This window comes from Oncorhynchus masou, chromosome 30, assembly GCF_036934945.1.
Source record: "Oncorhynchus masou masou isolate Uvic2021 chromosome 30, UVic_Omas_1.1, whole genome shotgun sequence".
Lineage (NCBI taxonomy): Eukaryota > Metazoa > Chordata > Actinopteri > Salmoniformes > Salmonidae > Oncorhynchus > Oncorhynchus masou.
This window is the reverse complement of record NC_088241.1, coordinates 20,008,289-20,034,584: the sequence shown is the minus strand read 5'-3', so window position 1 is coordinate 20,034,584 and position 26,296 is coordinate 20,008,289. Positions and strand designations below refer to the sequence as shown.

The following is a 26,296-nucleotide window of genomic DNA, read 5'->3' as shown; positions in this document are numbered from 1 at the left end:
GCTTCGCTATATCACATTTGACATTGTCCGTAAGCTTGAGTTAATTTGCACACAATGATGAAAAGAGCTCCAAATTCTTTATGCTAGCCTCAATTTTGTCCCACACACTGAACATAGTTGCGAAGAGTTCCTGTAATCCTAGATTCAGATCATTCAGGCGAGAAAAAACGTCACCCAGATAAGCCAGAAAACTTTAAGCTCATCTCTCAATTTAAAAAAAGTGTCAATACTTTGCCCCTTGATAACCAGCGCACTTCTGTATGTTGTAAAAGCATTACATGGTCACTGCCCATATCATTGTATAGTGCAGAAAAGACATGAGAGTTCAGGGTCCTTGCGTTAACAAAGTAACAAAGTTAACCATTTTCACTGTAGTGTCCAAAACGTCTTTCAAGCTGTCAGGCATTCCCTTGGCAGCAAGAGCCCCTCGGTGGATGCTACAGTGTACCCAAGTGGCATCGGGAGTAACTGCTTGCACACGCGTTACCACTCCACTATGTCTCCCTGTCATGGCTTTTGAGCCATCAGTACAGATACCAACACATCTTGACCACCAAAGTCCATTTAATGTCACAAAGCTGTCCAGTACTTAAAAAAAATTATCTTCTGTTGTCCTGGTTTCCAGTGGATCCCACCTAAACGTAACGGACATATACAAGGAGCTGTGCCAGGCCCGGCACGTCTGTTGACTCATTCAGCTGTAACGCATAGAATTCAGTGGTTGTATGCGAAGCAGTAATTGTTTCAAAACATATCCTGCCATGTCACTGATGTGTCGTGAAACAGTGTTGTTTGATGAAGGCATTGTCTGTATAGCTTTTTTGGCCTTTTCCCTCAGCATTGTCCAAGCTATATCCATTGCAGCAGGAAGAATTAAAGTCCTCCATAATAGTATGGAGCTTGCCTGTCCTAGCCACTCGGTAGCTCACCATATAAGACGCTTCTAGCCCCTTCTTATTAATGGTATCTGTTGCTTTTATACTGTACATGTATTACAACTCGAAAGTCGTCTTAATTCTCGCTCAAAAAACTCCTTTGGCTTATTTTTCAAATTGGCATGTTTTGTTTCTAAATGTCTGCGCCATAGTGAAGGTGTCATCGAGTTGTGAGATAGTACTTTTGCACATATAACACACTGTAGCTTAAGAAAGGACCTATTCCCAATATCAGTGAACCCAAAATCAATATAGTTCTCATCATATTTGTGCCACTTCGATGGTCCAACGTCCCTGTCTGTTGTTTGGTGCTTTCCCGGGTAAGGGGGCAGTAGCTCTTTGACTGCATCAGATTCATAACTGTCAGTGTCCATGCTAGCTGGGCTAAAAACAAATGTAGAATTACTGATGCTAGCATTGGATGTGCTCTTGGAAGCAGAACAACTTGTGTTGTCGACAGGTGCAGGTGTAGTACTGCTGGTAGTAGCAGTACTACCAGTAGAGCTGGTATGTCTCTCTATGGATGCGGGCCTTACTTTTTTTTAACCATTTATCAATTTTCGAGCAAACGGAATGAGCAGCAGCTACGTTTGGCTACATACGGACAGTTAGTGGAGTTTCAGCGACAGAGTAACGGTTAATGTGATTGGATGTTAATTATTTGACTAGGCTAGCTGTATTTGACATTGTGTTGTTATTTCGCTTAACACTAGATGGTTTCATTTTATTTTTGGCAGTGAAACAAGGTTACGCAGGCTAGAATAAAACCTCACCTAAAAGTATAGCCCCATTAGAAAATACAAATGGACTGCTTGAAAATGTGAAGAAAATAAATAAATAAATAAATATTTTTTTTATGCGAATCACGTTTTTATTTTGCATACCCCCGACGGCATTGCACGTACCCTGTATTTAAAAAAATGATTTATTTTATACATATTTAGAGATCTGGCCACGGACCCTCTGCAGTACCTCTCCTGCGGACACCATTTTGGGAACCCCTGATTTTGCAGACCCTTTTATCCATATTTTGGGCTATGGCTACAAATCATAATAAATAAACTCTGTAAAAAGTGTGTTTTATTTTCTCTGAATCAGTGCATTGATTTGTGAGTTATTTACTGCATAATCGACCAGTCCTAGGTTAATCTGTCCACTTCTTTCATTGAGCATTGTTGTTATGTGTGAAATGTAGACAAATGTGAAGAGGTCACATTGCATTTTCAGTGTTTTGGATTCAACTGATACAGATGTACCAGCTTGCAAACATAAACAACCATCTGTCGACGGGCATGTTCTGGCATGTCCTCCACCATCCAGTCACCCTAACTGACACATCTCCCCTCTCTCCTTCCCTCTCCCCTTGTTCTCTCTCCAGATGCGAGGTGTGCCGTCCCCCCCTCCTATCGCCCCCATGCCCCTTCCTTTGCCACTCCCTCCTACGACCGCCCCGACTGGAATCCCCGTCTCTGTGTGATCTCCGGAAATCAGCTCTACATGTTGGACCAGGAAGAGGTACTTACCTACTGCTGCACACACTATAGAAATACAATCCTACCCATCACCCACCCATTGACTTGAAAGGGGATTACTTTTCTGGGAATTATATTTCTATCTATTCCATCGCTCACTTTGCTGTATTATACTGGGTTGTTTGAACTGACATGAGTGTCTACAACACTGTCATGACAGTTTCTAAAGCCACAAGGTTTAATAAAACATTACATAACTAAAAAAGGATATCACCACAATCGACCCTTTAGGCATGTTACTAACTGTATTTGACATGAACTGACATTACATTGTCACGGCCGTCGATCAAGAAAGACCAAGGTGCAGCGTGGTGAGCGTACATTTTCTTTTATTTAGTAAAATGTCGCCAACAAAACAAGAAATAACAAAAACGCCCATGAAGCTTACAAGGGCTATAGTGCCCCTAACATATTCAACTTCCCACAATGATAAAAGGAAAAAAAGGCTGCGTAAGTATGATTCCCAATCAGAGACAACGATAGACAGCTGTCCCAGATTGAGAACCATACCCGGCCAAAACATAGAAATACAAAACCATAGAAAACAGAACATAGAATGCCCACCCAAATCACACCCTGACCAAACCAAATGGAGACATAAAAAGGCTCTTTAAGGTCAGGGCGTGACATACATGGTTTTCTGAGTACATTACATTGCCAATAAACATTGTCACTGATTTAATTCCTGGATGTTTTCCTGACCACATGACATGACTAGGAAAAGCTCTGGGCCGGGGTCCTAGTTATAACACAGTATCTCATGTACATGTTGGACCTGAAGGAGGCCAGTGTTCCTATTAAACACTCAAGGCAGGTGTCCTGGGCCACTGTCGCCTAAGGCTTGCTTATGGGAGTTTCAGTCCTGCACCTATTGTTAGCTTAAAATTTTGTGGCAAACAACTTTCACACCAGTACGCCTCTATGCAAGTAGGTCACGTCTGGCTAAGATGGGCCTGTTAGACCAGTGCCCATAGCCTAGCAGTTAAGAGCGTTGGGGCCAGGAACCGAAAGGTTGCTGGTTTGAATCCCTGAGCCAACAAAGTGGAAAAAATAATCTGCTCTGTCTTTGAGCAAGGCAAATAACCCCCAACCACAACTGCTCCCTGGGTGCTGATGACTTTGATTAAGGCAGCCCCCTGCACCTTTCTGATTCAGAGGGGTTGGGTTAATTGCGGTAGACACATTTTGGTTGAATGCATTCAGTTGTGCAACTGACTTGATATCCCCTTTCCCATCTGAGTGCTGATCTAGGATCAACATACCTTTCAGATCATAACAGACATGACACGATTACATGACCAGGTGGGACCTGATTCTAGATCAGCACTCCTACTCTGAGACACTTTAGGAATACGGGACTCTTTCAAATCTGACTGTTTATTACTAACCCCTCCCCCTTAAATGACTTGCCCTTAGATAACATGCCTTAGATTACTTGCTATATCATACTAAGTAGAATTTCAGCCTGCTAGCTCAGACCAGAAGGGGGTACTATTCCTTCACTTTTGTACCTGTATCGCCTTTGGAAAGGATTCTCTTTAAATGTAGACCTTGTAGACAGATTTACAGATTTATATCCAATAAATGAATCCGAAAACACAATTAAAACACAGAGGTTTTACTTACACACTTAACGTCTACTACACTCCAATAACAGTGTTCATAGTACATTTGATTGAGAGTATGAGTCTATTAACGACTATGTAATGATGTAATGGAGTACTGTAGCGGTACTTGCAGGGTGGCTAGCTGCCAATATCTTTAATTCTCGTCACTCACAAGGAGTATAAAGAACCTTATGATCCAGATAAGGGCCTTTTCAGCTATGGAGCGATGAGAAGAAGGCACAAGTCAATTAATCAAAGGCTTATCCCTGTCTAATTGTGCCAATGAGGCAGAAGCTATGAATGGATTTGAGGCAGACCTGACGGGCCAATAGCCACCACCTTGGAGAGAGGATGAGAGGCGATTAAATATTCATGCCTGTCACTCACCTCATGCGGCGCGAGTGGGCCTCTCCATCTCTCTCTCTCATTCTCTCGTTCTCTCTTTCTCTCTCTCTCTCTGTCTCTCTGTCTATATGTCTCGCTCAACCTCTCTCTCTCTCTGTCATACACACACACCCCTCTTGATTAATTTCTGTTTGATTCAAATGCTTTTAGTGGCATGACAAAAAGCAATCATATGTTGCAAAAGAGGAGATAAGGTGGAACAGAGGGGTACCTCTCTCTCTCTCTCGCTCTCTCTCACACATTCTATTTCTCAGGCTACCTCTCCTCCCCCTGCTCCCTCCCTCCCTCTCTCCCTGGTGTGACTGACAGTAGTGTTTGGCTATCCCACAGACCTGCTCTCTCCTTTCTTCCCCAAGCAGCTCCATTGAGATGCCACTCTGTTTTGTTTTGTGAATGACATCCATCAAAAGACCATTCTCTCTTCATTGCGGCCTCTTCAGTCTCAACTAAGGGGCTGCTTGAGGAAATAACAGTGCTCTGGAAGAACATGTGAAAATATCTGTCACGTCACCATTGCGCTATTCTGTGCTCCCCTATTTCAAATATGCGTTATTCACCTCAGTAAACACTACAAGTGCTGAAATGGGTGATGTTGAAAGCTTGACTTATGCATAGTCCGAATTAACCTAATAGATTAAGAGTGTACCCTTTCGTCCAAGTACAGAAGTCACTATACCTTCTGTTCAACACTTTATTGTTTGTGTAGCTTCCCCTACTTGCATACTCTCCACCTCAGAAGTCAATCGAAAAAGTGTACACTACACAATCCAACTTAACTTCACTCCCTAACAAAAAAACTCTATGCTGCACTGCCATTGACAGTAGAAGAGCACTGACCACTTCCCAGTGGGCTGCTGTTAGCCCTCTGTGCCCGTGGTGGGAGCGAGAGGATCGACAGTGATGGCTGCCACTGATATGAAGTGACAGAGCCTCGCATTGTGTGCACCAGACGCCACACACCAGTGCCCTGTCCTCCAGTCATGTGCCCAGGCATCGCTCTCCCTCCCAATGTGCCACAGTGTTATGCAAGCAATCAGAGGGCACTATTTCCTGCTAGCACAGCGCTAGCACGAGCATGTTAGTATCCTCTCTCACTACTACTGAATCACATTAGCCTGCTAGGCTAATTCAAAATAAAAGGAATTAGAACAGGATTTGTCTCAGTATCCATGCCTGGCCATTGTGTTGCATTCCCTGCCCATATGTTTGCAATGGCTTTGGCAGTGTTGCTACTGTAAATGAAATTCATTAGCGCCTGAGCCAACAATGCAGCGCCATGGTGGCTTTTCCTGTAGCTTCTGTTGTCACATTGCATAAAGCATGACTCAGGAGTAGTTAGCATTTTTACACATGCATGACCCTTGGGAACCCATTTGGAAACAGGGGGGATGTGACAATTATGTAATAATAAGGCACACATGGATGGAAGGAGTCATGAGAAAGAAGCTCCTTAATTTGACCAATAAGAAGGCTCAATGCACTGTACATTGGCAAATCCTAAGGTTATTTAACAAGAGCTTTACTGCCTTTTGGCATCTGAATAACTATTACGCACAACTGAAATAAGCTATTTTCAAAAGGTCACCACTTATTACATAATTAGGGGTTATACACTGAGTGTACAAAACATTAAGAGCAACCCCTTTTATCTAACATTCTAACTGAATGCAGGTATTGTGGGAAATGTCCACATAGGGGAGTAGTGGGACAGCTCTTCCACCAGTGTTCTGCAGCATGCTCAAATTTTACATACAAACAATGAAGATCAACTTTGGATTGGAATTTGATCAGATTTAGTACTTAGGGATGCTCTCTAAATGCTCTCTTTTCTCATTGCAAGACGCCAAGATTCCAAGACGCTCTTTGATTTTATCACATGCCAGTTGCTGTGTCCAATGCCTGAGGCGATGGGAGGGAACATCTGTCAGTGATAGGACGTTATTGAGAGACTTGAGGACAGACAGTGGTGTTGGCCAGCCTAACTGTTTGTCATACTTCCAGGGACACAGAGGCTGATGTGTGTTTGTGTGCGTGCGTGAGTCTGTGTGTGCGTGTGTGAATGCGTCTGGGTGTGTGATTGTGTGTGTGCGCGTGTAGTGGACTCAGCCGCTGTTTGATCACGACTCCGTTACAAAGTAATGGATTACACACCTGCCGCTCCATTACCCCCCCACCCCCACAGCTCACACACCAACACACACACCACCCATATCCCCCACCCAGCCTACCCATCACAGCTGGGCCAGTAGTGACATATGGTCCAGGCAGCCTGCAGCATTGCTCAACTCTCCATACCAGGCCCCCTCTCCTCTCCCTCTCACTCAGAACTATGGCTTTCATTCTCCCTCTACTCACCACCCACCATCCACCCCTCCTTGCAGTGCCTGAGCACAGTCATCTGTCTATTTCAGTCTTAGCCACTTCTGCTCCTACTCTTGCCTCTGACTACAGTTTGCCTGATGCCGAAACCTAGTACAATTGACCTTCTTGTTAGCTATTAGAATTACCTCACGTATGAATGAGCTTATCTCTGACAACACTCAAGGGAGCCTAGGTCTGCATGCCAGTATTCAATCTACTTTTCAATTGAATGAAATGGATTGTTGACTCGCCCAACAAACACCGGAATACCCAGAGACAGAAACTCAAGGACAGAAATTAGGAAACACTGCTATACTGCATTAGATTCCCATTTCAATTATAGTCGTTTACATATTAGCAACGCAATCCCCATTAGCATGCTTTCTTGCTCCCTGCAGGTTTCAATGCTAGACCCCTGCCCCTGTGTGATTGTCAGTGCGGACCCCATGTGCCCTCTGTCTAGTCTGCCAGTGTTGTGTGCCAACCTGCCTTGTGTGCCCACTCATGAGCATGGCTACCAGGGACGGTGCCAAGGCCGTGTCAAGTCCCCAGCTGCAGCGCCACTGTCCTAACCAGTCCCCCCACCCCTCTGCCAATCAAACACTGCCACACAAGCTATAAATAGTGCTGAGGTGTTCCCCCTCGCAACCAGACAGTGCTGTGTGTCAGAGTGGGTGTGTACGTGTGTGTGTGTTTGTGTGTGTGTGTGTGGGGGGGGTCTTTTCCATACACTTGTTGTGATGAATTGTGTCTGAATGGGGACACAGTGGAGATGAGGGGGGAGTGGGCTAACTGCGTTCAAGTGGACATCATTGTGGAAATTACCGTATTTAGCATGCCATGATAGACTAGTATTTATGCAGGGTGTTTAAGATCAGTTTTGAGTCAGAGTTTAATGTGATCTAAACGGCCTCTCGGCTGCTCTGTGAACATTTCTTATTCCTAGTCAAAGTCACTACTCTCATTGAGGCAACTCCATGCCTTCGACTCAACTGAAGTCTGGGGCAAAACTTTCTGAATAAAAATGATTGATTAAGTAATAATGCACTTAGAATATCAAAGCATTTTGCACTTACCGCATGCTGTACGCATGCTCACATTTCTTTATATTACTATTTTATGCGTATCGATACATTTAATTAGCAAAGTGCTCGGAGAATGCAGAAAGGAGTTCTGGTGCAGCACAGGCTCAAGGAAACAGAAGTAGAGAAGAGTGGATACAAACATTTAGGGACGTCTCTGAAGTCTTGTGAATGAATATATCCGTTAATTATCCAACAATATAGCAACTATTACGCTTATGGCCTTATAAAAAGGCTTGGAGACAGATGGCTCATATTATGAACATGTTAGAGAGTATATCTGTGTTAGAAGGATATTCTTAGAGTGTTTATGGTCCAATATTGAGGTAAATTCGATTACATTGAGAAATAACCAGAAATAATGTGAACGTTATAAACAGATGTTAAAATAAGGTCTGATGCATTTAAAAAAGTGTGCTCGCAGTGCATCACAAAAAATATATAAACAGCAAAGCCAAGTCTTTCAGTGCACAAGCTTGTATGCACGTGACTCATAAAGATTGGGTGTCTTATAATACATTTGTCATAGAGGAACTCATTCCGTAACTTGCAATATATCTGTCCTCGGCGTGCGATGTATCTCACAACATACTCATTAGTGTGCACTAAGTGGATAATACAAGCAGAATCATATACACACATGATTTATGGTGTGTGTATCCCTGATTACGTGTTTCTTTTAAAGAGGTAAACGTCAACAAAATGAATCCTGCCAATGACAGCGACGGGATGTCGATGTCTTCTGGCTCACTGGGCTATGGGGGATTGTATACCGTGGTAAAGGACTCTATGGAGTGCTGTGCATCCACTAGATATGTCTAGCGCAGCAGACTGCTTGTTATGTATGTTGGGGGGTGGGTCCTGTCGCCTACAGTGGGTGTATGTACAGTTAAAGTCGGAAGTTTACATACACCTTAGCCCAATACATTTAAACTCAGTTTTTCACAATTCCTGACATTTAATCCTTGTAAAAATCCCCTGTCTTAGGTCAGTTAGGATCACACTTTATTTTAAGAATTTGAAATGTCAGAATAATAGTTGAGAGAATGATTTATTTCAGCTTGTATTTATTTCATCACATTCCCAGTGGGTCAGAAGTTTACATACAATCAATTAGTATTTGGTAGCAAAGCCTTTAAATTGTTTAACTTGGGTCAAATGTTTCTGGTAGCCTTCCACAAGCTTCCCACAATAAGTTGAGGAATTTTGGCCCATTCCTCCTGACAGAGCTGGTGTAACTGAGTCAGGTTTGTAGACCTCCTTGCTCGCACATTTCAGTTCTGCCCACAAATTTCCTATTAGGATTGAGGTCAGGGCTTTGTTATGGCCACTCCAATACCTTGACTTTGTTGTCCTTAAACCATTTTGCCACAACTTTGGAAGTATGCTTGGGGTCATTTTGACCCATTTGGGACCAAGCTTTAACTTCCTGACTGATGTCTTGAGATGTTGCTTCAATATATCCACATAATTTTCCTCCCTCATGACGCCATCTATTTTGTGAAGTGCACCAGTCCCTACTGCAGCAAAGCACCTCCACAACATGATGCTGCCACCCCCGTGCTTCACGGTTGGGATGGTGTTCTTCGACTTGCAAGCCTCCCCCTTTTCTTCCAAACATAATGATGATCATTATGACCAAACGGTTCTATTTTTGTTTTCTCCAAAAAGTACGATCTTTGTCCCCATGTGCAGTTGCAAACCGTAGTCTAGCTTTTTTTATGGCGGTTTTGGAGCAGAGGCTTCTTCCTTGCTGAGCGGCCTTTCAGGTTATGTCGATATAGGACTCGTTTTACTGGGGATATAGATACTTTTGTACCTGTTTCCTCCAGCATCTTCACAAGGTCCTTTGCTGTTGTTCTGGGATTGATTCACACTTTTCTCACCAAAGTATGTTCATCTCCAGGAGACAGAACGCGTCTCCTTCCTGAGCGGTATGACGACTGCGTGGTCCCATGGTGTTTATACTTGCATACTATTGTTTGTACAGATGAACTTGGTACCTTCAGGCATTTGGAAATTGCTCCCAAGGATGAACCAGACTTGTGGTGGTCTACAATTTTTTTCTGAGGTCTTGGCTGATTTCTTTTGATTTTCCCATGATGTCAAGCAAAGAGGCACTGAGTTTGAAGGTAGGCCTTGGAATACATCCACAGGTACACCTCCAATTGACTCACATGATGTCAATTAGCCTATCAGAAGCATCTAAAGCCATGACATCATTTCCTGGAATTTTCCTAGCTGTTTAAAGGCACAGTGAACTTTGTGTATGAAAACTTCTGACCCACTGGAGTTGTGATTCAGTGAATTATAAGTGAAATAATGTGTCTGTAAACAAGTGTTGGAATAATGACCTGTGTCATGTACAACGTAGATGTCCTGACCGACTTGCCAAAACTATAGTTTGTTAACAAGACATTTGTGGAGTGGTTGAAAAACGAGTTTTAATGACTCCAACCTAAGTGTATATAAACTACCCACTTCAACTGTATGTATTAAACTTTTATGTCATCCATATTTTTGCTGGAAGCCCTGCTACATGTCTATTACATTACAGCTGACATGGTCATATGTTTAAAACGTGGTTATATGACCAGCAGGCAAACCTCACACACATACAGTACCAGTCAAAAGTTTGGACACACATACTCATTCCAGGGTTTTTCTTTATTTTTATTATTTTCTACATTGTAGATTAATAGTGAAGACATTAAAACTATGAAATAACACATATGGAATCATGTAGTAACCAAAAAAGTGTTAAACAAATCAAAATATATTTTATATGTGAAATTATTAAAAGTAGCCACCCTTTGCCTTGATGAGAGCTTTGCACACTCTTGGCATTCTCTCAACCAGCTTCATGAGGTAGTCACCTGGAATGCATTTCAATTAATAGTTGGGCCTTGTTAATGCTAAAAATTTCAAGAATTTCAAGAAGAAAGTTTCTTCAAGTGCAGTCGCATAAACCATCAAGCGCTATGATGAAACTGGCACTCATGAGGACCGCCACAGGAAAGGAAGACCCAGAGTTACCTCTGCTCCAGAGGATGAGTTCATTAGAGTAAACTTAACCTCAGATTGCAGCCCAAATAAATGGTTCACAGAGTTCAAGTAAAAGACACATCTCAACATTAACTGTTCAGAGGAGACTGTGTGAATCAGGCTTTCATGGGCTGAAATGGACGCGCGCACACACACACACACACACACACACACACACACACACACACACACACACACACACACACACACACACACACACACACACACACACACACACACACACACACACACACACACACACACACACACAGTGGTGGAAAAAGTCCCCAATTGTCATACTTGAGTAAAAGTAAAGATACCTTAATAGAAAATGACTGAAGTAAAACAAAAAGTCCCCCAGTAAAATACTACTTGAGTCAAAGACTAAAAGTATTTGGTTTTAAACATACTTAATTATCAAAAGTAAATGTAATTGCAAAAATATACTTAAGTATCAAAAGTAAATGTAATTGCAAAAATATACTTAAGAATCAAAAGTAAAAGTATACATAATTACAAATTCCTGAACCAGACAGCACAATTTTCTTGTTTTTACATTTACAGATAGCCAGGGGCACACTCCAACACTCAACATAATTTACAAATGAAGCATGTGTGTTTAGTGAGTCTGTCAGATAACATGCAGTAGGGATGTTCTCTTGATAAGTGTGTGAATGGACGCTTTTCCTGTTCTGCTAAGCATTGAAAATGTAACGAGTACTTTTGGGTGTCAGGGAACATTTATGGAGTACAAAGTACATCATTATCTTTAGGAATATAGTGAAGTAAAAGTAGTCCAAAATATAAATAGTAAAGTAAGTAGGGATACCCCAAAAATGACTTAAATTGTACGCACACACACACAAATCAGTACCATGGATAGCCACATCATATTTAACTTACGTTGACTGGACTTTTAGTTGTCACTGTATTAAACTAACCATTAGCATAGGTGATTTGATTCTGTTGAACTTTAGAAGTAACTCACCGTGGTTCTAAATCAATGGTTGTTTAGTAGTCCAAAAATGTCAGTAACATTAACTTGCATGACCGTGCTGTAGGTCATGTAACTGTTTGTCATATGCAATATGCTTTGTGGACTTCACCGGACTGTTTTTTTGACGAAACAAAGATGTGGTTGAATTTATTCTGCCACTGTATCTTCTTATTGTTTCAGCCTTAGGCCTATAAATCAGTGTCAAGGTATAGGAACTAACAGGTTATAGAGCAAGCAATGTAATTATCACAACACCAAGGTAATAAGGATTTTTTTTCTGGTTTGGCTTCTCCAGAAATGTTACCCACGCACCGCTACTGCTCAGTGATAGACATTTCAAGATACTATCCATTATGGTCTTCTGAAAATATAGCTTAATGCATTATGCGTGTGTGTTGAACTGACCTTGTCTCTCTGTGCATATGCAGGTACACCCTTTGTTGATGCGCGAGCGACGCTCCGAGTTGCACAGGAACAAGCTGCTGCGGAGGACAGTCAGCGTTCCTGTTGAGGGGAGGCACCATCCAGAGATGGGTAAGTTGGCCATGGGCCCTTCTATCTCTCTGAATTCTTTTTGACCATAGAAATACAGTCAATAGCTTGGAACCTCTGACCATAAAGCACAAATGTAATGTTGTACTTCCTGCTTTTACTTCCTGCTTTACTCTTATGGGGACCCTCGCAATGGCTGCCAGTCCACTGATTATGGCGTCATTGACTTGAATGGGAGGCCCGTTCTACTCACTCTAGTTTTGTGTTTCTGACTCTACCTGTCATGGGCTGCTCTCACCTTTCTCTGCCTTTCTACTTCTGATACTTTGTGATTATGTCTTTCTTACCGCCTCTCTGACTCGTTGTCTCTGCCTGCCTCTTTGCCTTACTCCATCTCTCTCACTCTGCCTCATGTTTGTCTCAGCATTGATACACTCCCATCGTCCACATAGGGCAACTCTCCCCACAACAGTCTTGTGGGGATACTGCAATAGGCCACTCACTCCATATTTGACATGAACCTGTTCCGGTCTGACACAGCAATACTCTCCTATAATGGCACAGGCTACACAGGCCTACTGACTCCAGAAGAGTGATGCTCATCCCACTCCTAAGCAGCTCTATGATATAGCATGTTATCAAATAGCCTTCCATTGAGAACCATATGCAGTGAGAGCCCATCCAGCCTGAGGAGATGCCCATACTGAATGGGATCGATGCCCCCCAGGCCCCCCAGGCATCCCATTAATGAGCTGATTAACAGAAACCTGCCATGCTGTCAACAGAATTCCACATTTACGGAGTCAGTGTCAAGGGAAATGCTTGTGACACAGTGACCCATTTCAGAAAGACTGTGACCTACTGCATAACTTGGAACTGAGATAACGTGAGATCATCATTGGGATAATCCTAAAGTGAGAGTAGATTGGATGCAAGCAAGTGAGTAAATTGCATACACATGGATTGGATGGGATAAGGATACACTGCCGGTCAAACATTTTAGAACACCTACTTTTTCTTTATTTTTACTATTTTCTACATTGTAGAATAATAGTGAAGACATCAAAGCTATGAAATAACACATATGGAATCATATAGTAACCAAAAAAGTGTAAAATATAAAAAGTATAAAATATATTTTATATTTGAGATTCTTCAAATAGCCACCCTTTGTCTTGATGACAGCTTAGCACACTCTTGGCATTCTCTCAACCAGCTTTACTTGGAGTTCCCCCATATGCTGAGCACTTGTTGGCTGCTTTTCCTTCACACTGCGGTCCGACTTGTCCCAAACCATATCAATTGGGTTGAGGTTGGGAGATTGTGTAGACCTGATTATCTGATGCAGCACTCCATCACTCTCCTTCTTGGTTAAATAGCCTTTAGGAGGTGTGTTGGGTCATAGTCCTGTTGAAAAACAGATGATAGTCCCACGTGGAGATCATCCGTTCACCCACACCGCGTCTCACAAAGACACGGCAGTTGGAACCAAAAATCTAAAATTTGGACTCCAGACCAAAGGGCACATTTCCTCCGGTCTAATGTGTTTCTTGGCCCAAGCAAGTCTCTTCTTATTATTGGTGTCCTTTAGTAGTGGTTTCTTTGCAGCAATTCGACTATGAAGGCCTGATTCACACAGTCTCCTCTGAACAGTTGATGCTGAGATGTGTCTGTTACTTGAACTCTGTGAAGCATTTATTTGGGCTGCAATTTCTGAGGCTCGTAAGAGCCAGTTTCATCATAGTTTTTTATGGTTTTTGCGACTTCACTTGAAGATGTTCTTGACATTTTCAGCATTGACTGAAAGTAATGATTGACTGTCATTTCTCTTTCCTTATTTGAGCTGCTCTTCCCATAATAGGGACTTGGTCTTTTACCAAATAGGCCTATCTTCTGTACACCCCCCCCTCCCATCCCCCACCCACCTTGTCACAACACAACTGATTGGCCAAACACATTAAGAAGGAAATAAATTCCACAAATGTACTTTTCAGAAGGCACACCTGTTCATTGAAATGCATTCCAGGTGACTAACTCATGAAACTGGTTGAGAGAATGCCAAGAGTGTGCAAAGCTGTCATCAAGGCAAAGGGTGGCTATTTGAAGAATCTCAAATATAAAATATATTTTTATTTGTTTAACACGTTTTTGGTTACAACATGATTCCATATGTGTTATTTCCTAGTTTTGATGTCTTCACTATCATTCTACAATGTAGAAAATAGTAAAAAGAAAAACCCTTGAATGAGTAGGTGTTCTAAAACATTTGACCGGTATAAAACAAATCTTTGAAAATCCAATTTTGACAAGACTTCAAAAAAGAAACATAGGACACAAAGGCATGGAATCAAAATGACAGGCTAAACTGTTAAATTATACACAATATCGAGATAGCAAACAATGCTCTATGGGGGATGAGGTCAAATAGACCCTCCGATGTTGTCCTCTACTCAATTAAGTGCTTCATTCCAGGGACACATACAGTAAAAGTAATAGATTACACGTGTGTCATAACAAAAAAAACAAGCTTGAATTTGTATCCATCTTGGTATGCTTCCAATGTGTTTATGTACTGTATCTATACTTTAAACGTGAATTTTAATTTATCATCGTTTTGATAAATGAAGACACTTGACAACAATCCCAGCTGGGTTCTGATGTAATGACCATCTCTGATGAAGACATTTGGCTCTGCATCTATGATTAGGGACACATACGATACTTCAGTATGCTCTTTGGATTGGATACGGAAAGTTACTCAGACGCAATTAGTCTACTTCCCCATCCACTTCCTTGTATTGCACCTTGAAAGCACGGAAACAGTTAAAGTTGGAGCAATCAACATGCAATTAAGGCATTCATCTTGGTAGATAATTGCAGTGTGCTGTAAATGTTTTATGCAAATATCTATTGTAATTAGAACTTCAACCTAAACCCTATCCACAGAAGTTATGCATGCAGCCACACAGACCAACCCAAAATCTTTGCTCTGTGCAGAGCGGTCCAAGGTACTGAAACAGCTCTAATCTTTGGTGGATTCTAGCCCATGTTGGGCCCTCTGTCCATGATGTTGAAACACCCTATGTACCCTGGACATATATAAGGTACATATAAGGTACAGTAGTTACAATAGGGAGACAAAGGCATCCCGAGTGGCGCAGCAATCTAAGGCACTGTATTGCAGCGCTGAGGCGCCACTGCAGCCTGGGGTTCAAGAAGTGCGGCTTGGCGGCTCATGTTTCAAAGGATGCATGTCTTGACCTTTGCCTGTCCCGAACCCGTTGGGAAGTTGCAGTGATGAGACAAGATCGTAACTACCAATTGGAGAGAAAAAGTGGGTAAACATTTTTTTAAAGGAAGAAAAAAAAATGAATAGGGAGACAGACTGTGTGGGGCGGTAGCGCCAATAGTGGAGTATAAGGAATCTGGCTTGAATAGCAGTTGCTGCATTATGGTGGAGGTACTCTATTTATACAATGTTAAATGGTTGCAATTGCAGTAGCATGCATAATGGAAACTATAAGCACTATAGAGTAAAAAGTGGTTTTATGTTGTGTACTGCTGAAAAATGTCACGTTTCTGAGCCATTCAACCATAAAGGGAAGTTATTGAAACTAGCTGGGGTTGTCTCTGTACTGTAGCATGTTTCTGTATTTACTGGCAGGGTATGTTACATTTGTGTTAACTTGTCATTTCAAACAGCTCAAAGAGCAGGTCTGACCTACCATATCAGATGTTAACCAAGTGAAACTCAGGCTGTTTCAAGCAGGCCACCATTGTCCCTGTGCCCAAGGAAGCAAAGGTAACCTGCCTAAATGATTACCGCCCTGCAGCACTCACGTCAGTAGCCATGAAGTGCTTTGAAAGGCTGGTCATGGCTCACATCAACAGCAGCCTCCCGGAAGCCCTAGACCCACTCCAATTCGCATACCGCCCCAACAGATCCACAGATGACGCAATCTCAATTGCACTCCACACTGCCCTTTCCCACCTGGACAAAAGGAACACCTATGTGAGAATGCTGTTCATTGACAACAGCTCAGCATTCAACACCATAGTGCCTACAAAGCACATCACTAAACTAAAGACCCTAAATACCTCCCTCTGCAACTAAATCCTGGACTTCCTGATGAGCCGCCCCCAGGTGGTAAGGGTCGGAGCTGATCGTGGACTACAGAAAAAGGCAGGCCGAACAGGCTCCCATTAACATCGACGGGGCTGTAGTGGAGCGGGTCGAGAGTTTCAAGTTCCTTGGTGTCCACATCACCAACAAACTATCATGTTCCAAACACACCAAGACAGTCGTGAGGAGGGCACGACAACACGTTTTCCCCCTCAGGAGACTGAAAATATTTGGCAAGGGTTCCCCAGATCCTCAAAAATGTATACAGCTGCACCATCGAGAGCATCCTGACCGGTTGACCGTAAGCTCTACAGAGGGTAGTGCGTACAGCCCAGTACATCACTCGGGCCAAGCTTCCTGCCATCCAGAACCCATATACTGTAATAGGCGGTGTCAGAGGAAGGCCCATAAAATTGTCAGACTCCAGTCACCCAAGTCATAGATTGTTTTCTCTGCTACCGCATGGCAAGCGGTACCGAGGCACCAAGTCGAGGGCCAAAATGCTCCTTAACAGCTTCTACCCCAAGCCATAAGACTGCTGAACAATTAATCAAATGGCTGCCAGACAATTTTACATTGACCCCCCCCTCCATTTGTTTTGTCCACTGCTGCTACTCGCTGTTTATTATCTATGCATAGTCACTTCATCCCTACCTACATGTACAAATTACCTCAACTAACCTCTACCCCCGCACACTGACTCGGTACCGGTACCCCCTGTATTTAGCCTCGTTATTGTTATTTTAGTGTGTTACTTATTATTTTTTACTTTAGTTTATTTGGTAAATATTTTCTTAACTCTTCTTGTACTGCAGTGTTGGTTAAGGGCTTGTAAGTAAGCATTTCATTGTAAGGTCTGCACTTGTTGTATTCGGCGCTTGTGACAAATAAAGTGTGATTTGATTTGATAGAGCAAGGTCAGCAAAAGGGACTTGATTATGTAATATAATGAGAGAAGTAATCCTTTTCAATCTTTATTGGTATTGAAGTGCTCCTGATCCTATTGGGTCTCTTGCAATAACGTTCATTCAAAGAGTACATTCTGTGCTAATAGAAGGAAAATATATTGTTTCCTCTCTCTCTTATTAACTTTCTCAAAATTGGATGTGATTATCTGCATTAATGAAGTTGGCCTTCGATGTTATTTGTTACATTTTGAAATTGACTTTCACCACAGCTGCTCAGTCATTGAGAGGAATCCATGTTATGTGAATGAATTAACCTCAGGCTAAATCACAAACATAATGTAGCTCGCTAACTGCTTATCTGATTGATAGCCTTTGGCTGAATGGAAATTCAATGTAAAAACACAACGTGTTGTTCGTATTTTCCTCCATTATAAACTTGTGTTTTCTGGCTACTGGAACAACATTGGCATATTGATATTTTATTTATAGGAGTTGTTCCACATCCCATCTTAAAGGTACAACACTGGCGTGTATAACTGAACTCATTTCTCCTCAAATAACTTTAAGGAAATGGATAATAATAAACAGTATAAATTATGGATTTCCCCCAGCCTTTTAACTCATTAAAACAACATGCAATGTCTTTGAGGTTCCACCAGGGACAAAACAACTGTCAGGCTAAGAGCGGAACTCAGAAGTGATTCATGTTTGCAGCATACTCCAGCAGCCACCGCTAACCTGCCAACCCATCAACAACCTCAGTACAGTTACCATGCATGTCTGTAGTTTGTATATATTAGACTAGTGAGTCTGTTACTCAGATATATCTTTGTTTTGAGCAATTCAGCCTCCATTGACACCAAAAATCTACTGCAACATTACGCAATATGATCCCATTAGCCAACCCCAATTATGCTATTCTCTGTTTGCTACCACATGGGAATACCAAAGGACACTTCAATATGTTTTAATTGCAGCAGGAAGCATACATAGTACTGAAGCAGTATCAACAACAGTATTGTTTGTTTTAGTGAGACTATTAGTACTATATAAAGTTAACAGTGCAGGATGACAGGTAGTCTGTGAGTCTGTCACTGAAGGAACTGCAAATCCACCCCCAAAGCTGCCGCTTGTCTTTGGAGAGATTTGCTGAGTCATCTTGCTGTCTTAATGTTGGAACTCCGAATGAATACAAATGGAGCGCTACTGTAGCTTTGTTTAACGGTTCGTGGACATGAGCAAGGGAACATTCACTAGGGAAAGGGGCAGAGAGAGAGAGGGGCAGAGAGAGAGAGGGATAGAGAGAGAGAGAGAGAGAGAGAGAGAGAGAGAGAGAGAGAGAGAGAGAGAGAGAGAGAGAGAGAGAGAGAGAGAGAGAGAGAGAATGGTTCATGAAAATGTATGTCCACTAAAAGCTAGAATCAATACTGTTTTCTGGCAACATTTTACATCACTGTTCCCGCAATTCTTTCGAAATGATGTAAAGCTACTTCGTGTGGAACAAGTAGTCAAATTATATTTCACTTAAAGAGAAGATTGTAGAATCAAGTTGATTTCATAACCTATCACTTTACATTTGTATTTTGGGAGAAATGTATATTTTAACCGAATTTGACCGAAGTCAGGTCGGAAAAGCATTTGTAAATGTGACATGAAGAGGAGCACTACAGGCGTAGCAGTGAAACCACTGCCCACATAAGACGGTGAATACCCACATCAGGCCAACTTTTGTTAAAAATATATATTTTGGCAGTCTGAATAAAGCCAATTTATCATCTGACCATATCCTGTGATTTAAAAAAACTCGTATTCAGCTCATTAAATAAATAAACACTAATACAGCTCGCTGGCCTTTTGCATAGCCCCTTTTCCACCCCTGGCTTACCCCTACTAGCTAACCACTAGTAGTCTTGAAACACATCACTTATTAGCAGTTCAGCACATCAGCATTTCTCGCTGATACACAAAATCTGCTACACAAAATCAAGATAAACCTTAACCATCATAATAGACATTGAACTATACCCGAACTGGCAAAGACTCTGTTGTTGGCCGATTGTAGCTATAGCTAATGACATGCTAACCTGAGTGCTACAACTAGCAGCAGTAAACCTAGGTATAATGGCTAAAACAAACATTGACTACCATAATATCCTGCAAAAAAGATCAGGCAGTTCAGTGTGTACTGCCGCCACCACCGTAATGTTTTGTTGGTATAGGAGTTTCCGATAAATGTAATTCAAATTGTGAAAATATGTGTATAAGTGTATACATTTTTTTATAAACTTTTGTATAAGATGGAAAATCAATCTACATTGTTAGATTTGTGGAAATATATTGTGCAACCTTCTCTTAAAATAAGCGTAACAACCAGCAGAGAAGAGAGTGCCTCTACACAGTAAATATGTATTCTTTGGGGCTGTATATTATTGAAAAATTAGGCAAATGTGATTTAAATATAACATTTTCATAATCAACAGGTACCAGAGGTACCAGAAATGACATGTTAAGAAATGGAGTGAAGCACCATTGAAAATACCATGCCTAAATTAGAAAATAGCTTTTTATGCAGAGCAGCTATGAAAATGTCGACATTATGTAAGTGTTCACATATCCTGTGATATATCCTGAGGATGAAATAGAGCAATAACAATAATAACAGCAGTAGCAGCACAGCTCCTGGTTTGACTGGCAGTTGTCCATGGATCTCTTGTGTAGGCTGGTTTCCCTTCCTCAGCCCTGAGTGTGTAAGTCAGCTTTCATACATTGGTTGGCTGTAGTCTTAAAATACTTACCCCTGCAAAATATCTCTCTGCACTGAGACTAGGGTCAGGGATTTACTGCAACTTTCTTCAACTTCAATTAAACTCAGTCTCAAATAGCCACCTGTCCCTTTAAATAGCTGGGCATTGGCACACATTGCAGCAAATACACAAGTATTCAGACCCTTTGCCATCAGACTCAAAATTGAGCTCAGGTGCATCCTGTTTCCATTGATCATCCTTGAGATGTTTCTACAACTTGATTGGAGACCACCTGTGGTAAATTCAATTGATTGGACATGATTTGGAAAGGCACACACCTGTCTATATAAGGTCCCACAGTTGAGCAAAAACCAAGCCATGAGGTTGAAGGAATTGTCCGTAGACCTCCGAGACAGAATTGAGTCGATGCACAGATCTGGGGAAGGGTACCAAAACATTTCTGCAGCATAGAAGGTCCCCAAGAACACAGTGACTTCCATCATTCTTAAAAGTTTGGAACTACCAAGACCCTTCCTAGAGCTGGCCGCCCGGCCAAACTGAGCAATCGGGGGAGAAGTGCCTTGGTCAGGGAGGTGACCAAGAACCCGATTGTCAATCTGACAGAGCTCTGGAGTTCCTCTGTGGAAATGGGAGAACCTTCCAGAAGGACAACCATCTCTGCAGCACTCCACAAATCAGGCTTTTATGGTAGAGTGGCAAGACAGATGACCTCCTCAGTAAAACACACATGACAGCCTGCTTGGAGTTTGCCAAAGGCACCTAACATGCTGACCAGACCGGTCACGTCGCGTGCACGAGCGTCGCAAAATAAATGTAGAAATCCATGTTATTCAATTATTACTCCCACACTGCTCGCACGTGCCAACGATGGTTTTCGACCTGTCCCCAAATTTAGCTAATTTGTTCAGAGTTTCTTTTGATATTTCAACCTGCGTGTCGTGATCGCATTTGGTGTAGGGGGACAAAATACATTTATGCACGATAGTGCACGATGGCGAAAGCGCGCAGCTGGTTTGGGTTCCGTGTAAAGACTCTCAGACCATGATAAACAAGATTCTCTGGTCTGATGAAACCAAGATTAAAACTCTTTGGCCTGAATGCCAAGCGTCACATCTAGAGGAAACCTGGCACCATCCCTATGGTGAAGCATGGTGGTGGCAGCATTATGCTGTGGGGATGTTTTTCAGTGGCAGGGATTGGGAGACTAGTCAGGATCGAGGCAAAGTAGAGAGATCCTTGATGAAAACCTGCTCCAGAGTGCTCAGGACCTCAAGACAACGCAGGAGTGACTTCCCCACAAGTCTTTGAATGTCCTTGAGTGGCCCAGTCAGAACCTGGACTTGAACCCAATCAAATATCATTGGAGAGACCTGAAATTAGCTGACAGAGCTTGAGATGATCTGCCGAGAAGAATGGGAGAAACTCCCCAAATACAGGTGTGCATCCACCTTGGCCTGCGTCCCTACCACTGAGAAGACTTGAGCCCAGTTGTAATCACTGCCAAAGGTGGAACAAACTTAAACAAATGATTTAGATGCACTATTGTAAAGGGTCTGTTCCATAATGTGAATGTGATATCTGTTTTTTTTCGCTTTAAGACATTTGATTAAATGTTTAAAAAAAATCAGTTTTCACTTTGTCAATATGACGTATTGGGTTTAGATTGATGAGGGGAAAAAACAATTTAATACATTTTAGAATAAGGCTCTAACCTAACAAAATTTGGAAAAAGTCAAGGGGTCTGAATACTTTCCGAAGGCACTGTATAGACCAAGGTCAAGGTCACAATGCGTGGGTCAAATTGCAGGTCAAATTGACCCAGAACATCATGGATGTCACTATTCCGGTAGCGGGTCTAATTTAATGGTAAAACATGTAATTATGGAGTCTACCGAGTGGCACAGAATTCTAAGGCACTGCATTGCAGTGCTAGAAGCGTTACTACATGCCCGGGTTCATTTCCGGGCTGTGCCACAACTGGCCGGGAGTCCCATAGGACGGCGCACAATTGGGCCAGCGTCGCCCGGGTTAGGGAAGGGTTTTCCTTGGCTCATAGTTCTCTAGCGACTCCTTGTGACTTTTTAAAATTATCCTACAGAGTCACAAGCAGTTAAGACGTGTTGATTCTGCAGTTTCCAAATTACTCTTAAAAATGACCCGTTGAGCTGTTTTTCAAAATACAACTTTTTGGCAGAATTACTGTGATTACTGTCAACACTCAAAGCACTTATATTTAAGCTCAAAATATGCATTAATGCATTTTCTTAAATTCATAATGTTCCTTAAGAGCTCCAGGGGACCATGACACAACATACTAAGAACGTTCAATGGAACCTTCAGGGGTCAAACCTGGTACTATAAAGAGGCCCCCCAGAGAACGTTCCATTGGGACCATTGCATAACGTCCTAATGAAAGTCATGCGAATGTCCAAGAAAGGTCCTGACATGGTCTTCAGTTACGTCCTGGGAACGTACAAGGAACTAGACGGAAGTAACCCAAATAATTTTTCTTTGGGACCATTACGCAACGTTCTAAGAAAGTCAATGGGATAACATCACACTGAGACCATTTAGGGACCTAATGGGAATGCCGCCAAATGTCCTCAGGTCATCTCCTGTTTACTGGGATATAGACTAGAACAGTGGTCACCAACCTTTTCTTTATTGAGATCACGTTCTGAGTCAAAATGCAAGCTGAGTGCAATTGTCTGCTGGGCACAGGAGATCAAGTGCGCCTACAATGTAGCCTTTTGTGTGATGTCAATTCAATTATCTGTAGCCTATAGGGCCAGTGAATGGGAAATTAAGTACAGGGCAAAGTTATATTTACAATGAAGTTAACTTCCTAAAAATGATAGGCTATTTACATTGACTGGGGAAAAATGTGGCTATTTTCATATACAGTAAGCGAGGTCAGATTTTTCTCCATGTACTGTAGGCCCTTATATTTCAGAACTCGAGTCTCAAGCTAGGTCAGTGACGACCCGTCATTCAGGGCAGGTGGGGCAGAGCCTGTTTTGAGACCCACCTGTTTAGTTAAAAAGAAAAATATATATTTTTGCCTGTTTTGCTTGTTATTCTGGCATTAATGTGTCACATATCAGTTTTTAAACAATGTAAAACAAAAATGTATTGAGTTGATAAAGCTGCATGCAGACATGGTCTCTCTTTTGCTTTCTTGAGTAAGGCATCTCCAAAATGCAAGTGTTTCAGCCTAGCTCAGTGCTTTCTGTGGAGGGACAGCCAGCAGAAAATACAGAGCATAGGGTTTGTTAATCTTCTTATGTTGCTCCGTGTTTGGCTCAGTGTTCTGTCACTCATGGGGACACTACGTCATCTCAAAATCTACAGGGAGAGCTAGAAAGTTCAAACCCCCTTGGGTGCTGCCATAGATTTACATTAGAAGTGCCCATCCAAGAAGGCTCAAGGTCGTTGGCCACAGATAAAATGACATCAAATCATGTTATATCGACCGTAGCTTTGATTGGACTGATAATGTCAACATCATACTTTCAAAATCTTAACTAGCAAGTTAGAGAAAACAGTCATTATCATGAATCAAATCAACAATCTACTGGCAAATCCTTTTCAATCCTTGTCATATGAAGAGAAATGATAAAATGCATCGGTGCTCATCGGCCATAAACAATACACAACAACAATGAGTGGTTTGGAAGGAATCAGTGGCTATCTGCAAGCATTGCAAAGCAATCACTATTTTGCTTCCCCTGCTTGCTATTCGGTGGAGAGGGTGTGTGGTCCAAGTCTGGGTTTAAGGGTATCTTTTCAAAGCTTAAAAGGATAAACATTCACACGCAACACCATGGGCCAGAAAAGGTTAAATTAGCCATGCATCAATCCAGCATGACTTCTGCCACGTTAAAAACAACTTGAAAAGCAGAACTGGGAAATCTCAGACTTCAGTGTGTTCTTGACAACTGGGAACTCTGAAAAAACGAGCTCCGACTGGGAAAATACGTTTTGAACGGTCATCCAATACGAAATCCCAAGTCGGGAACTCGGGCCTCTTTCTAGAGCTCCGACCTGAAGATGTCATGATTCGATCTGGGTTTTTTTCCTGAGTTCCCAGTTGTCCTGAAAGCACCATAAATCTAGAGAATGAAAGACTTTGAAGACAAAGTTTCATGACAAAATTTGCCCACAATAAGGACCGCTGCGCCACCTTCCTGTTCAAGTGAGCACAACACAATGGTGAGTCCTAGAATGTCTTGTATGCTGCTGCATAAATTATGTAATATACAAGGGAGATAAAGTGGGGCAAAAAAAATATTTAGTCAGCCACCAATTGTTCAAGTTCTCCCACTTAAAAAGATGAGATAGGCCTGTAATTTTCATCATAGATACACTTCAGCTGTGACAGACAAAATGAGAAAAAAAATCCAGAAAATCACATTGTAGGAATTTTAATGAATTTATTTGCAAATTATGGTGGAAAATAAGTATTTGGTCAATAACAGGTGTTAGTCATTGTCTCTGATTGGGAACCAAAATTTAGGTAGCCTGTTTTGTGTTGGGTTTTGTGGGTGATTGTCTATGTTGATTGCTTGTGTCAGCACAGTTCTCATTAGCGTCACGGTCGTTATTTTGTTTATTGTTTTTGTATAGTGTGTTTCAGTGTTCAGTGTTTTCTTTATTAAATTTCATCAGGAACACATACCACGCCGCATTTTGGTCCTCCGATCCTTCTCGCCTCTCCTCTTCAGAAGAAGAGGAGGACGCCCGTGACAAGGAGGTTTTCACTCAAAATCTCACGATACATGGCCCCATTCATTCTTTCCTTTACACGGATCAGTCGTCCTGGTCCCTTTGCAGAAAAACAGCCCCAAAGCATGATGTTTCCACCCCCATGCTTCACAGTAGGTATGGTGTTCTTTGGATGCAACTCAGCATTCTTTGTCCTCCAAACACGACGAGTTTTTACCAAAAAGTTATATTTTGGTTTCATCTGACCATATGACACTCTCCCAATCTTCTTCTGGATCATCCAAATGCTCTCTTGCAGACTTCAGACAGGCCTGGACATATACTGGCTTAAGCAGGAGGACACGTCTGGCACTGCAGGATTTGAGTCCCTGGCGGCGTAGTGTGTTACTGATGGTAGACTTTGTTACTTTGGTCCCAGCTCTCTGCAGGTCATTCACTAGGTCCCCCTGTGTGGTTCTGGGATTTTTGCTCACTGTTCTTGTGATAATTTTGACACCACGGGGTGAGATCACGGGGTGAGATCTTGCGTGGAGTCCCAGATCGAGGGAGATTATCAGTGGTCTTGTATGTCTTCCATTTCCTAATAATTGCTCCCACAGTTGAGTTCTTCAAACCAAGCTGCTTATCTATTGCAGATTCAGTCTTCCCAGCCTGGTGCAGGTCTACAATTTTGTTTCTGGTGTCCTTTGACAGCTCTTTGGTCTTGGCCATAGTGGAGTTTGGAGTGTGACTGTTTGAGGTTGTGGACAGGTGTCTTTTATACTGATAACAAGTTCAAACAGGTGCCATTAATACAGGTAACGAGTGGAGGACAGAGGAGCCTCTTAAAGAAGAAGTTACAGGTCTGTGAGAGCCAGATATCTTGCTTGTGTGTAGGTGACAAAATACTTATTTTCCACCATAATTTCCAAATAAATTCATTAAAAATCCTACAATGTGATTTTCTGGATTTTTTTTCTCAATTTGTCTGTCATAGTTGAAGTGCACCTATGATGAAAATTACAGGCCTCTCTCATCTTTTTAAGTGGGAGAACTTGCACAATTGGTGGCTGACTAAATACTTTTTTGCCTCACTGTATGTATACTGCAGCTAAGAAAGTAATAGTAAGTGTAACTTTAAACTGTTAGAAGCCTATGTGCATCACCTTAATAATTTGGTCCCTTTCCCCCTTATATCTTAGCCTACTGTTCTGACTTGGTGGTGCACATGTAGCCTATATGGTGCACATGTAGCCAATCAAATATTTAAGAGCTTTCATTGTCTGCTTATACAGTATGCCCCCTTTATTTATCATTTGGTTCTGACTTGGTGTAAAGGG

The 26,296-nt window shown here is 42.0% G+C and overlaps 1 pseudogene; it reads left to right on the top strand.

Annotated features, from left to right (window-relative positions):
- LOC135522287 (ras/Rap GTPase-activating protein SynGAP-like) overlaps window positions 1-26,296 on the top strand; it is a 114,151-nt pseudogene that overhangs the window by 22,598 nt on the left and 65,257 nt on the right.